The 10,482-nt window shown below is 52.7% G+C and overlaps 1 long non-coding RNA gene across 1 annotated transcript; it reads left to right on the top strand.

The window, feature by feature from the left end:
- The first annotated feature begins 311 nt into the window (after positions 1 to 311).
- On the top strand, positions 312 to 6,033 carry LOC143809180 (uncharacterized). Its single transcript, XR_013222120.1, has 3 exons — positions 312 to 350; positions 438 to 502; positions 6,004 to 6,033. It is a non-coding gene; the product is annotated as an uncharacterized LOC143809180 (long non-coding RNA).
- The last annotated feature ends 4,449 nt before the right edge of the window (positions 6,034 to 10,482 follow it).

Raw genomic sequence — 10,482 nt, forward strand, 5'->3', positions numbered from 1 at the left:
TGGGATTTGGGGATTGCTTCTCATGACGGCCATGCCCTGGGCAGGTCACTGTAGCTTAATGTGATTTTTTTGCCTCATGTACATATAGGGGTACACTGGATACTTTATTAGGATTTATGTCTTTTGATATTGAGCCTCAGTCTTTGCTATTACAATATTCTAATGAGAGATTTATGTTGTGTTGCCCCCACAGATCTGATTGTACGACCTTCAGTAGTATATAACAAAACCTGGCACTCAACTTGTATGCAAGTGGTTTTATTTTACAGCAACAAAAACGTTTCGGTCACAGATTGACCTTCATCAGCTACTGTGCGACCTTCAGATCATGGTCCGGACAGTTCCACCTGGTAAGACCCACGTCTCCACCATTACTAAGCACATGATGGGGATTAATGATTAATGGTGGCTCATAATCTGTTACATTTATTCCACAGCTCCTATGCCATCATTCTTATTGATGATGATGATTCCAATAGGGCAGGAACTTCCACGCATAATAGTAAGTTATTATTTCTAGATACCATCCAGGGTTATGTGATTTTTTTCTCCATGTACTTATAGGGATGCACTGGATACTTTATTAGAATTTATGTATTTGATATTGAGCCTCAGTCTATTACAATCTAATATATAATTGCCTAGAATACTACTTCATGCAATTTGTGCCAACTTCCGTGGCTTTGTCCGGAGCTAATGTCCGGAGATAATGTCCGGAGCTAATGTCCGGAGCTAATGTCCGGAGCTAATGTCCGGAGATAAGTGACGTCACCAGTGTCCTACACCCAGGCAGAGCACAGGGGCCCCAGGCAGCATATGGGGCCCCAGGCAGAGCACAGTGGCCCCAGGCAGAGCACAGGGGCCCCAGGCAGCATATGGGGCCCCAGGCAGAGCACAGTGGTCCCAGGCAGAGCACAGGGGCCCCAGGCAGCCTATGGGGCCCCAGGCAGAGCACAGTGGCCCCAGGCAGAGCACAGGGGCCCCAGGCAGCATATGGGGCCCCAGGCAGAGCACAGGGGCCCCAGGCAGCATATGGGGCCCCAGGCAGAGCACAGTGGCCCCAGGCAGAGCACAGGGGCCCCAGGCAGAACATGGGGCCCCAGGCAGAGCACAGGGGCCCCAGGCAGAGCACAGGGGCCCCAGGCAGCATATGGGGCCCCAGGCAGAGCACAGGGGCCCCAGGCAGAGCACAGGGGCCCCAGGCAGCATATGGGGCCCCAGGCAGAGCACAGGGGCCCCAGGCAGAGCACAGGGGCCCCAGGCAGCATATGGGGCCCCAGTCAGAGCACAGGGGCCCCAGGCAGAGCACAGTGGCCCCAGGCAGCATATGGGGCCCCAGGCAGAGCACAGTGGCCCCAGGCAGAGCACAGGGGCCCCAGGCAGCATATGGGGCCCCAGGCAGAGCACAGTGGTCCCAGGCAAAGCACAGGGGCCCCAGGCAGCTTATGGGGCCCCAGGCAGAGCACAGTGGCCCCAGGCAGAACATGGGGCCCCAGGCAGAGCACAGTGGCCCCAGGCAGAGCACAGGGGCCCCAGGCAGAACATGGGGCCCCAGGCAGAGCACAGGGGCCCCAGGCAGAGCACAGGGGCCCCAGGCAGCATATGGGGCCCCAGGCAGAGCACAGGGGCCCCAGGCAGCATATGGAGCCCCAGGCAGAGCACAGTGGCCCCAGGCAGAGCACACACCAAATCGGAGGCCGAGGGTCCCCGCCCACCAAATCGGAGGACGAGGGTCCCCACCCACCAAATCGGAGGCCGAGGGGCCCCGCCAACCAAATTGGAGGCCGAGGAGCCCCGCCCACCAAATCGAAGGCCGAGCGGCCCCGCCCACCAAAGCGGAGGCCGAGGGGCCCGGCCCCGCCCACCAAAGCGGAGGCCGAGGGGCCCCGACCACCACATCGGAGGCCGAGGGGCCCCGCCCACCAAATCGGAGGCCGAGGGTCCCCGCCCACCAAATCGGAGGCCGAGGGTCCCCGCCCACCAAATCGGAGGCCGAGGGTCCCCGCCCACCAAATTGGAGGCCGAGGGTCCCCGCCCACCAAATCGGAGGCCGAGGGGCCCCGCCTACCAAATCGGAGGCCGAGGGGCCCCACCAACCAAATCGGAGGCCGAGGGGCCCCGCCCACCAAATCGGAGGCCAGGGGTCCCCGCCCTCCAAATCGGAGGCCGAGGGGCCCTGCCCACCACATCGGAGGCCGAGGGGCCCCGCCAACCAAATCGGAGGCCGAGGGGCCCCGCCCACCAAATCGGAGGCCGAGGGGCCCCGCCCACCAAATCGGAGGCCGAGGGGCCCCGCCCACCAAAGCGGAGGCCGAGGAGCCCCGCCCACCAAATCGAAGGCCGAGCGGCCCCGCCCACCAAAGCGGAGGCAGAGGGACCCGCCCACCAAATCGGAGGCCGTGGGGCCCCGCCAACCAAAGCGGAGGCCGAGGGTCCCCGCCCACCAAATCGGAGGCAGAGGGACCCCGCCCACCAAATCGGAGGCCGAGGGGCCCCGCCCACCAAAGCGGAGGCCGAGGGTCCCCGCCCACCAAATCGGAGGTCGAGGGTCCCCGCCCACCAAATCGGAGGCCGTGGGTCCCCGCCCACCAAATCGGAGGCCGAGGATCCACACCAACCAAATCGGAGGCCGAGGGGCCCCGCCCACCAAATCAAAGGCCGAGGGGCCCCGCCCACCAAAGCGGAGGCCGAGGGTCCCCGCACACCAAATCGGAGGCAGAGGGACCCCGCCCACCAAATCGGAGGCCGAGGGGCCCCGCCCACCAAAGCGGAGGCCGAGGGTCCCCGACCACCAAATCGGAGGCCGAGGGTCCCTGCCCACCAAATCGGAGGCCGAGGGTCCCCGCCCACCAAATCGGAGGCCGAGGGTCCCCGCCCACCAAATCGGAGGACGAGGGTCCCCACCCACCAAATCGGAGGACGAGGGGCCCCACCAACCAAATCGGAGGCCGAGGAGCCCCGCCCACCAAAATTAAGTGCGGCCCCAAAAGTAAGTGCGCCCCCAGGTGCAAAAGTAAGTGCGCCCCCGGGTGCAAAAGTAAGTGCGCCCCCGGGTGCAAAAGTAAGTGCGCCCCCGGGTGCAAAAGTAAGTGCGCCCCAGGGTGCAAAAGTAAGTGCGCCCCCGGGTGCAAAAGTAAGTGCGCCTCCGGGTGCAAAAGTAAGTGCACCCCCGGGTGCAAAAGTAAGCGCGCCCCCGGCCCCGGGTGCAAAAGTAAGCGCGCCCCCCAGTCCCGTGTGTGAAAAGTGCTGCTGTAAAGCTGGTAGCGCTGTTCAAGCACCATGTATTTCCTTCAGGAAATGCCCATCTAATATATAATTGCCTAGAATACTACTTCCTGCAATTTGTGCCAACTTCCGTGGCTTTGTCCGGAGCTAATGTCCGGAGATAATGTCCGGAGCTAATGTCCGGAGCTAATGTCCGGAGCTAATGTCCGGAGATAAGTGACGTCACCAGTGTCCTACACCCAGGCAGAGCACAGGGGCCCCAGGCAGCATATGGGGCCCCAGGCAGAGCACAGTGGCCCCAGGCAGAGCACAGGGGCCCCAGGCAGCATGTGGGGCCCCAGGCAGAGCACAGTGGTCCCAGGCAGAGCACAGGGGCCCCAGGCAGCCTATGGGGCCCCAGGCAGAGCACAGTGGCCCCAGGCAGAGCACAGGGGCCCCAGGCAGCATATGGGGCCCCAGGCAGAGCACAGGGGCCCCAGGCAGCATATGGGGCCCCAGGCAGAGCACAGTGGCCCCAGGCAGAGCACAGGGGCCCCAGGCAGAACATGGGGCCCCAGGCAGAGCACAGTGGCCCCAGGCAGAGCACAGGGGCCCCAGGCAGCATATGGGGCCCCAGGCAGAGCACAGGGGCCCCAGGCAGAGCACAGGGGCCCCAGGCAGCATATGGGGCCCCAGGCAGAGCACAGGGGCCCCAGGCAGCATATGGGGCCCCAGGCAGAGCACAGTGGCCCCAGGCAGAGCACAGGGGCCCCAGGCAGAACATGGGGCCCCAGGCAGAGCACAGGGGCCCCAGGCAGAGCACAGGGGCCCCAGGCAGCATATGGGACCCCAGGCAGAGCACAGGGGCCCCAGGCAGAGCACAGGGGCCCCAGGCAGCATATGGGGCCCCAGGCAGAGCACAGGGGCCCCAGGCAGCATATGGGGCCCCACGCAGAGCACAGTGGCCCCAGGCAGAGCACAGGGGCCCCAGGCAGAACATGGGGCCCCAGGCAGAGCACAGGGGCCCCAGGCAGAGCACAGGGGCCCCAGGCAGCATATGGGGCCCCAGGCAGAGCACAGGGGCCCCAGGCAGCATATGGGGCCCCAGGCAGAGCACAGTGGCCCCAGGCAGCATATGGGGCCCCAGGCAGAGCACAGTGGCCCCAGGCAGAGCACAGGGGCCCCAGGCAGCATATGGGGCCCCAGGCAGAGCACAGTGGTCCCAGGCAGAGCACAGGGGCCCCAGGCAGCTTATGGGGCCCCAGGCAGAGCACAGTGGCCCCAGGCAGAACATGGGGCCCCAGGCAGAGCACAGTGGCCCCAGGCAGAGCACAGGGGCCCCAGGCAGAACATGGGGCCCCAGGCAGAGCACAGGGGCCCCAGGCAGAGCACAGGGGCCCCAGGCAGCATATGGGGCCCCAGGCAGAGCACAGGGGCCCCAGGCAGCATATGGGGCCCCAGGCAGAGCACAGTGGCCCCAGGCAGAGCACAGGGGCCCCAGGCAGCATATGGGGCCCCAGGCAGAGCACAGTGGTCCCAGGCAGAGCACAGGGGCCCCAGGCAGCATATGGGGCCCCAGGCAGAGCACAGTGGCCCCAGGCAGAAAATGGGGCCCCAGGCAGAGCACAGGGGCCCCAGGCAGAGCACAGGGGCCCCAGGCAGCATATGGGGCCCCAGGCAGAGCACAGTGGTCCCAGGTAGAGCACAGGGGCCCCAGGCAGCCTATGGGGCCCCAGGCAGAGCACAGGGGCCCCAGGCAGCATATGGGGCCCCAGGCAGAGCACAGGGGCCCCAGGCAGCATATGGGGCCCCAGGCAGAGCACAGTGGCCCCAGGCAGAGCACAGGGGCCCCAGGCAGAACATGGGGCCCCAGGCAGAGCAAAGGGGCCCCAGGCAGAGCACAGGGGCCCCAGGCAGCATATGGGGCCCCAGGCAGAGCACAGGGGCCCCAGGCAGCATATGGGGCCCCAGGCAGAGCACAGCGATATTTTGGACCACTGTGCGGTGTTTCAGACCCCCTGTGTGATGTCTGGGGCCCTGTTCTTAAGTATATTAAAGATTAAAGTAACGTATATTAAAGTATATTATAGATCAAATTTGACACGTTTATGAGCACCATTGAGTGATATACTCAAGAATGACATAATTTTTCAACATTTTATGGTTTCAAACTGTAAACACTCAGAGTTTTTTTTTACTTCAACCAGAAAACCTTAACGGTTCATAAAAAACTTGACTGTTCAGGATATGATAAAAGTCATAGTATTCTGAATCTTTAACTTATAAAGATACCTTTACATGGGGTGATTATTGGTTCCAGAGAGGCTTTCGGCCGATAATCGTACACATGGCTGGTGACAGGACAATACAATATAAACGTTCAAAGGTAAACACTGATAACATTAAAATCTAATATATAATTGCCTAGAATACTACTTCCGGCAATTTGGGCCAACTTCCGTGGCTTTGTCCAGAGATAATGTCCGGAGATAAGTGACGTCACCAGCGTCCTACACCCGCTCAGGGTGGACAAAGATATATGCCTTCGTGGTGCGCGGCACTTTTCTGATTGGTTGCCGCCTGCCGCGAGCGACCAATCAGAAATGTGCCGTACTGTCAAGAATTGTCAAGAGCTGGTGAGTGCAGCCATTTTTTGTTCTTTCTTACTATTATTTATTAATTGTATTATTCTTACATTTGAATAAATAAAGTATATATGGATTCTAGACTCCCGATTCTTTAGAATCGGGCTGCCATCTAGTAGTCTAATAAGAGATTTATGTTGTGTTGCCTTCACAGATCTGATTTTACCAACTTCAGATGATACGGACAGTTCCACCTGGTAAGACTTACATCTCCTCCATTACTAGATACATGATGGGGATTAATGACTAATGGTGGCTCATTATCTGTTACATTTATTCCACAGCTCCGATGACATCAGTAATACTGATGATGACGAATCAAATACTGGAGGAACTTCCACGTATACTAGTAAGTTATCATTTCAAGACACAATGCAGGGTTACTGTAGAAAGAACACTGAATTTTCTGTACTGTCACAAATCATTTCCAAATATAACAATTAAAGGCAAATTGTAGAAGGGTTTGTGCATTTTTAAATTAAAGATGGATTAAAGGGATAATCCTATTTTAGACAAGCTTTATTGGTGCGGGTCCAATGTCTGGGACACTCTCATATTAGGAGAAAATCATTTGTTTTCAGAATTTGGTCAAGAGCATTATTCATAAATTTGCTCTATATCAGCCAGAAATGGGATTTGGGGATTGTTTCTCATGGCGGCCATGCACATTGCGGGTTACTGTAGGTAAATGTGATTTTTTGCCCCATGTACATATAGGGGTACACTGGATACTTTTTTAGGATTTATTTATTTGATATTGATCCTCCGGCTTTGCTATTACAATAGTCTAATAAGAGATTTATGTTGTGTTGTCCCCACAGATCTGATTTTACCACCTTCAGAAGATCCGGACAGTTCCACCTGGTAAGACTTACATCTCCTCTATTACTAGATACATGATTGGGATTAATGACTAATGGTGGCTCATATTCTGTTACATTTATTTCACAGCTCCAATGCCATTAGTAATACTGATGATGACTTATCAAATACTGGAGGAACTTCCACGTATACTAGTAAGTTATCATTTCTAGACACAATCCAGTTTTATGTTATTGTAGAAATAACAAGTTTTCTGTACTTTCACAGGTCAGTTTACAAATCAATTACAGGAATTGGAACAGCGAGCCACCTGGGAAATGTGCTGTAAATGCCATTGTCAGAGAATGACAGCAGTATTTAACAGGTTAACACAAGCAGGCAGAACTCCAATCCACTCTCGGCTGTTAGAGGCAGATGATGGCTGAACGACACAACCATCATCTGCTGGGAAAGAGGTGGGCTCAACTCCCGAGCCATCTCCATTCATTCTCTACTGATGAGCACTGTACATGGTTGATAAAGGGTTACATTAAAGATACCTTACAGAGGTAATCCTATTTTACACATGCTTGATTGGTGTGGGTCCTATGTCTCGGACACTTCCACGCCATGTTGACTTATGGCCATTATTGTCCCTATAGAATTTATTACAGATGAGCAATACATTTGCTTGTCTCTTTTCATAAATCCAATAGACAAAAAAAGAGAAAGCCCTGCACAAGGAATCCCATATCTCCATTATAAACAATGGAGGCTACCATGAATCAGCAAATGCGGTGATAGGACCTCTAGTCTTATTTTACATGAAGGCCCCAGAGAACGGACCCCTACCATTTGAGGGTCCACCCTCCAACCATTGAGGACACGTTCACTCCTGATCTTCTACACTCTATATTTACAGACCCCTCTCTAGTACGGACCTGCATACTAACTAATGTCTGATTTGAGCCTTATAAAATGTATTTTGACTCTTCCATATTTCTGTATAGATAATATACCATCTGATAGCGAGGAGAGCTCTGCTACAGAGGAGAGGTAAGTTATGCCAGATGCATCTACCTCTATATAAAGCCATGAACTAGGTAAGATGTTTCCTGTGGATTTATATATGATTCCTTATCTTTCCTAGGACACCACTATGTAACATCCCCGGCTGTTTCCTGGAAGACATTGTTTCTCCAACTTCCATCTATGTTACCCACTTCCAGGAAACAAAGAAAACAGGAAACAAAGAAGGAGCTGGTGGAGCGACAATACAATCTATACAACAGGGCAGTCTTCAGTAATAAGGTATCACATCTTATCGTCGGTTTCTGGGTGATACATGACTTCCCTATTATCTCCCCCTTTAAACAATAAATTCCAAGATAAATGTCTGTAACTTAGTGAAAGGCATCCTAACCCCTTTGTCATGTTTCTGTAATATAGTTATTGAATATCTCCGGTAAATCTCACCTGTCAACACCTTCTTCTTATCTGTGGGATGAGTGGAAACCTCAGATGATCCACCATCCACCATGCAGAGACAAAAAGATTAGCAACTTTTGGCTTGAAGTTCACATGATTTTTACATTTATATTTAAAAATCATTTAGTTGATATCTGGACATTTTAGAAAAAGTTTATTTTTATTTTTGTTCTCTCATCTTGGACTTCTGGGAAGACCCCATGCCCCATACAATAGACCGCTGCTGTAAATAAAAAATGAGAGTTGGGTACTTTGTAAGATTGGGGTGAAAGAGTTTACAGATGCAATGGAATTTGTTTCCTCTATTTTAGCTCCCTGCAAAAATGGAGATTTCGTGGAGCAAGAGGCCAACATCAGCATCCGGCCAATGCAGGCAAAAGCTGGATAACAACCGCCACTACTCAGTGATTGAGCTTTCTGAAAAAGTCTGCGATTCTGCCGGTAGGTTTCACATCACATCCATCCTCCAGCTTCATAAGACAACCTGTATACAGGGCAAAAAAACTGCTACTTGTGATGTAGTACATCTTATAAACTCACTGTACATACTACCATAAGAAAATCTAAGTACACCCTATTTGAATTCTAATATTTTACATATCAGGAGAAAAAAAAAACATCAGGTCCTCAGAAGGTCCTAAAAGTAGGGAAATAGAATCTCAGAAAACAACATGATAAAAAATACTACAAAATACTACATCATTATTTATTTTAAAAAAGAAGCCAAAATGCAAGCGCAATGTGTGATAAATTAAGGACACCATTGATGCAACTTCAAGTTATTGCTGCTAAAGATGATTCTAAAAGCTATTGATTCATGGGGTGTACTTATTTTTCACTCTCTGCTTCTGCAATTTGATGCAGTTTTTGGTGAATAAATAATGGCATGGTTGACTTGTCACGTGTTGTTCATCTCAGGATGTATTTTGTATTTTGTCCTGATATGTAAAACCAAACAGTTCAATCAGGGTGTACTCAGATTTTCTCAGAACTGAATAAACTCTTGTTTTAGTGCGAGTACGATCCACACTTGCGCACGAGTTGTGCCATGCCGCCTGTTGGATATGCTTCGGTGAAGGCAGAGACAACCATGGCCCGTTATGGCAGGCTGTCACAAGAAGGGTAAATGGTATCCATCCCGAGCTGCCAAAAGTGACAGAACATCACAGTTCTACCATCCACTATAAGTACAACTACAAATGCTCGCTGTGTGATAAAGAGTAAGTGGATTTTATTATTCATCTCCTCATGAAACACAATCACTGCGGAGAGACGTCAGTGCGGTTCTGTTGGTATAATGCCTTTATACTTTACTATCAGAGCGGACCAACGTCGGGGGCTTATTCACAACAATAGGTGGATATAGACAAACCACAACTGAGTATAATCCTAAAATGTTAATTTTATTACAAAAAATCAAGAACAATAAATAACAAAAGCAATAAAATAAGAACCACTGGAAACCAAACGTCGGGGGCTGTAGGGTTTAGGATGCTACATGTTGTATTTTCTGTGCTGGGACCAGTTCTTAATATATTGGTTTCAATTTCGACTTTTAATATAATCCTTGGTATTAATGAATGTTCATTCCAGTCCGGTAACCAATGTTTCTCTTATCTTTGCAGAATTGGGTGTTTTTAACCCCTTCCCGACATTTGACGTACTATCCCGTCGAGGTGGGGTGGGCCCGTATGACCGCCGACGGGATAGTACGTCATAGCCGATCGGCCGCGCTCACGGGGGGAGCGCGGCCGATCGCGGCCGGGTGTCGGCTGCATATCGCAGCTGACATCCGGCACTATGTGCCAGGAGCGGTCACGGACCGCCCCCGGCACATTAACCCCCGGCACACCGCGATCAAACATGATCGCGATGTGCCGGCGGTGCAGGGAAGCATCGCGCAGGGAGAGGGCTCCCTGCGGGCTTCCCTGAGCCCCCCGCAGCAACGCGATGTGATCGCGTTGCTGCGAGGGTCTTACCTCCCTCCCTGCCTGCTCCAGACCCGGATCCAAGATGGCCGCGGATCCGGGTCCTGCAGGGAGGGAGGTGGCTTCACAGACGCCTGCTCAGAGCAGGCACTGTGAAGCAGCCTGCACTTCAATCAGATCGGTGATCTGTCAGAGTGCTATGCAAACTGACAGATCACCGATCTGTATTGTCCCCCCCTGGGGCAAAGTAAAAAAGTAAAAAAAAAAATTTCCAAATGTGTAAAAAAAAATAAAAAAAAATATTCCAAAATAATGAAAAAAAAAAAAAAATATTATTCCCATAAATACATTTCTTTATCTAAATTAAAAAAAACAAACAATAAAAGTACACATATTTAGTATCGCCACGTCCGTAA

Source organism: Ranitomeya variabilis, chromosome 2 (assembly GCF_051348905.1).
Source record: "Ranitomeya variabilis isolate aRanVar5 chromosome 2, aRanVar5.hap1, whole genome shotgun sequence".
Lineage (NCBI taxonomy): Eukaryota > Metazoa > Chordata > Amphibia > Anura > Dendrobatidae > Ranitomeya > Ranitomeya variabilis.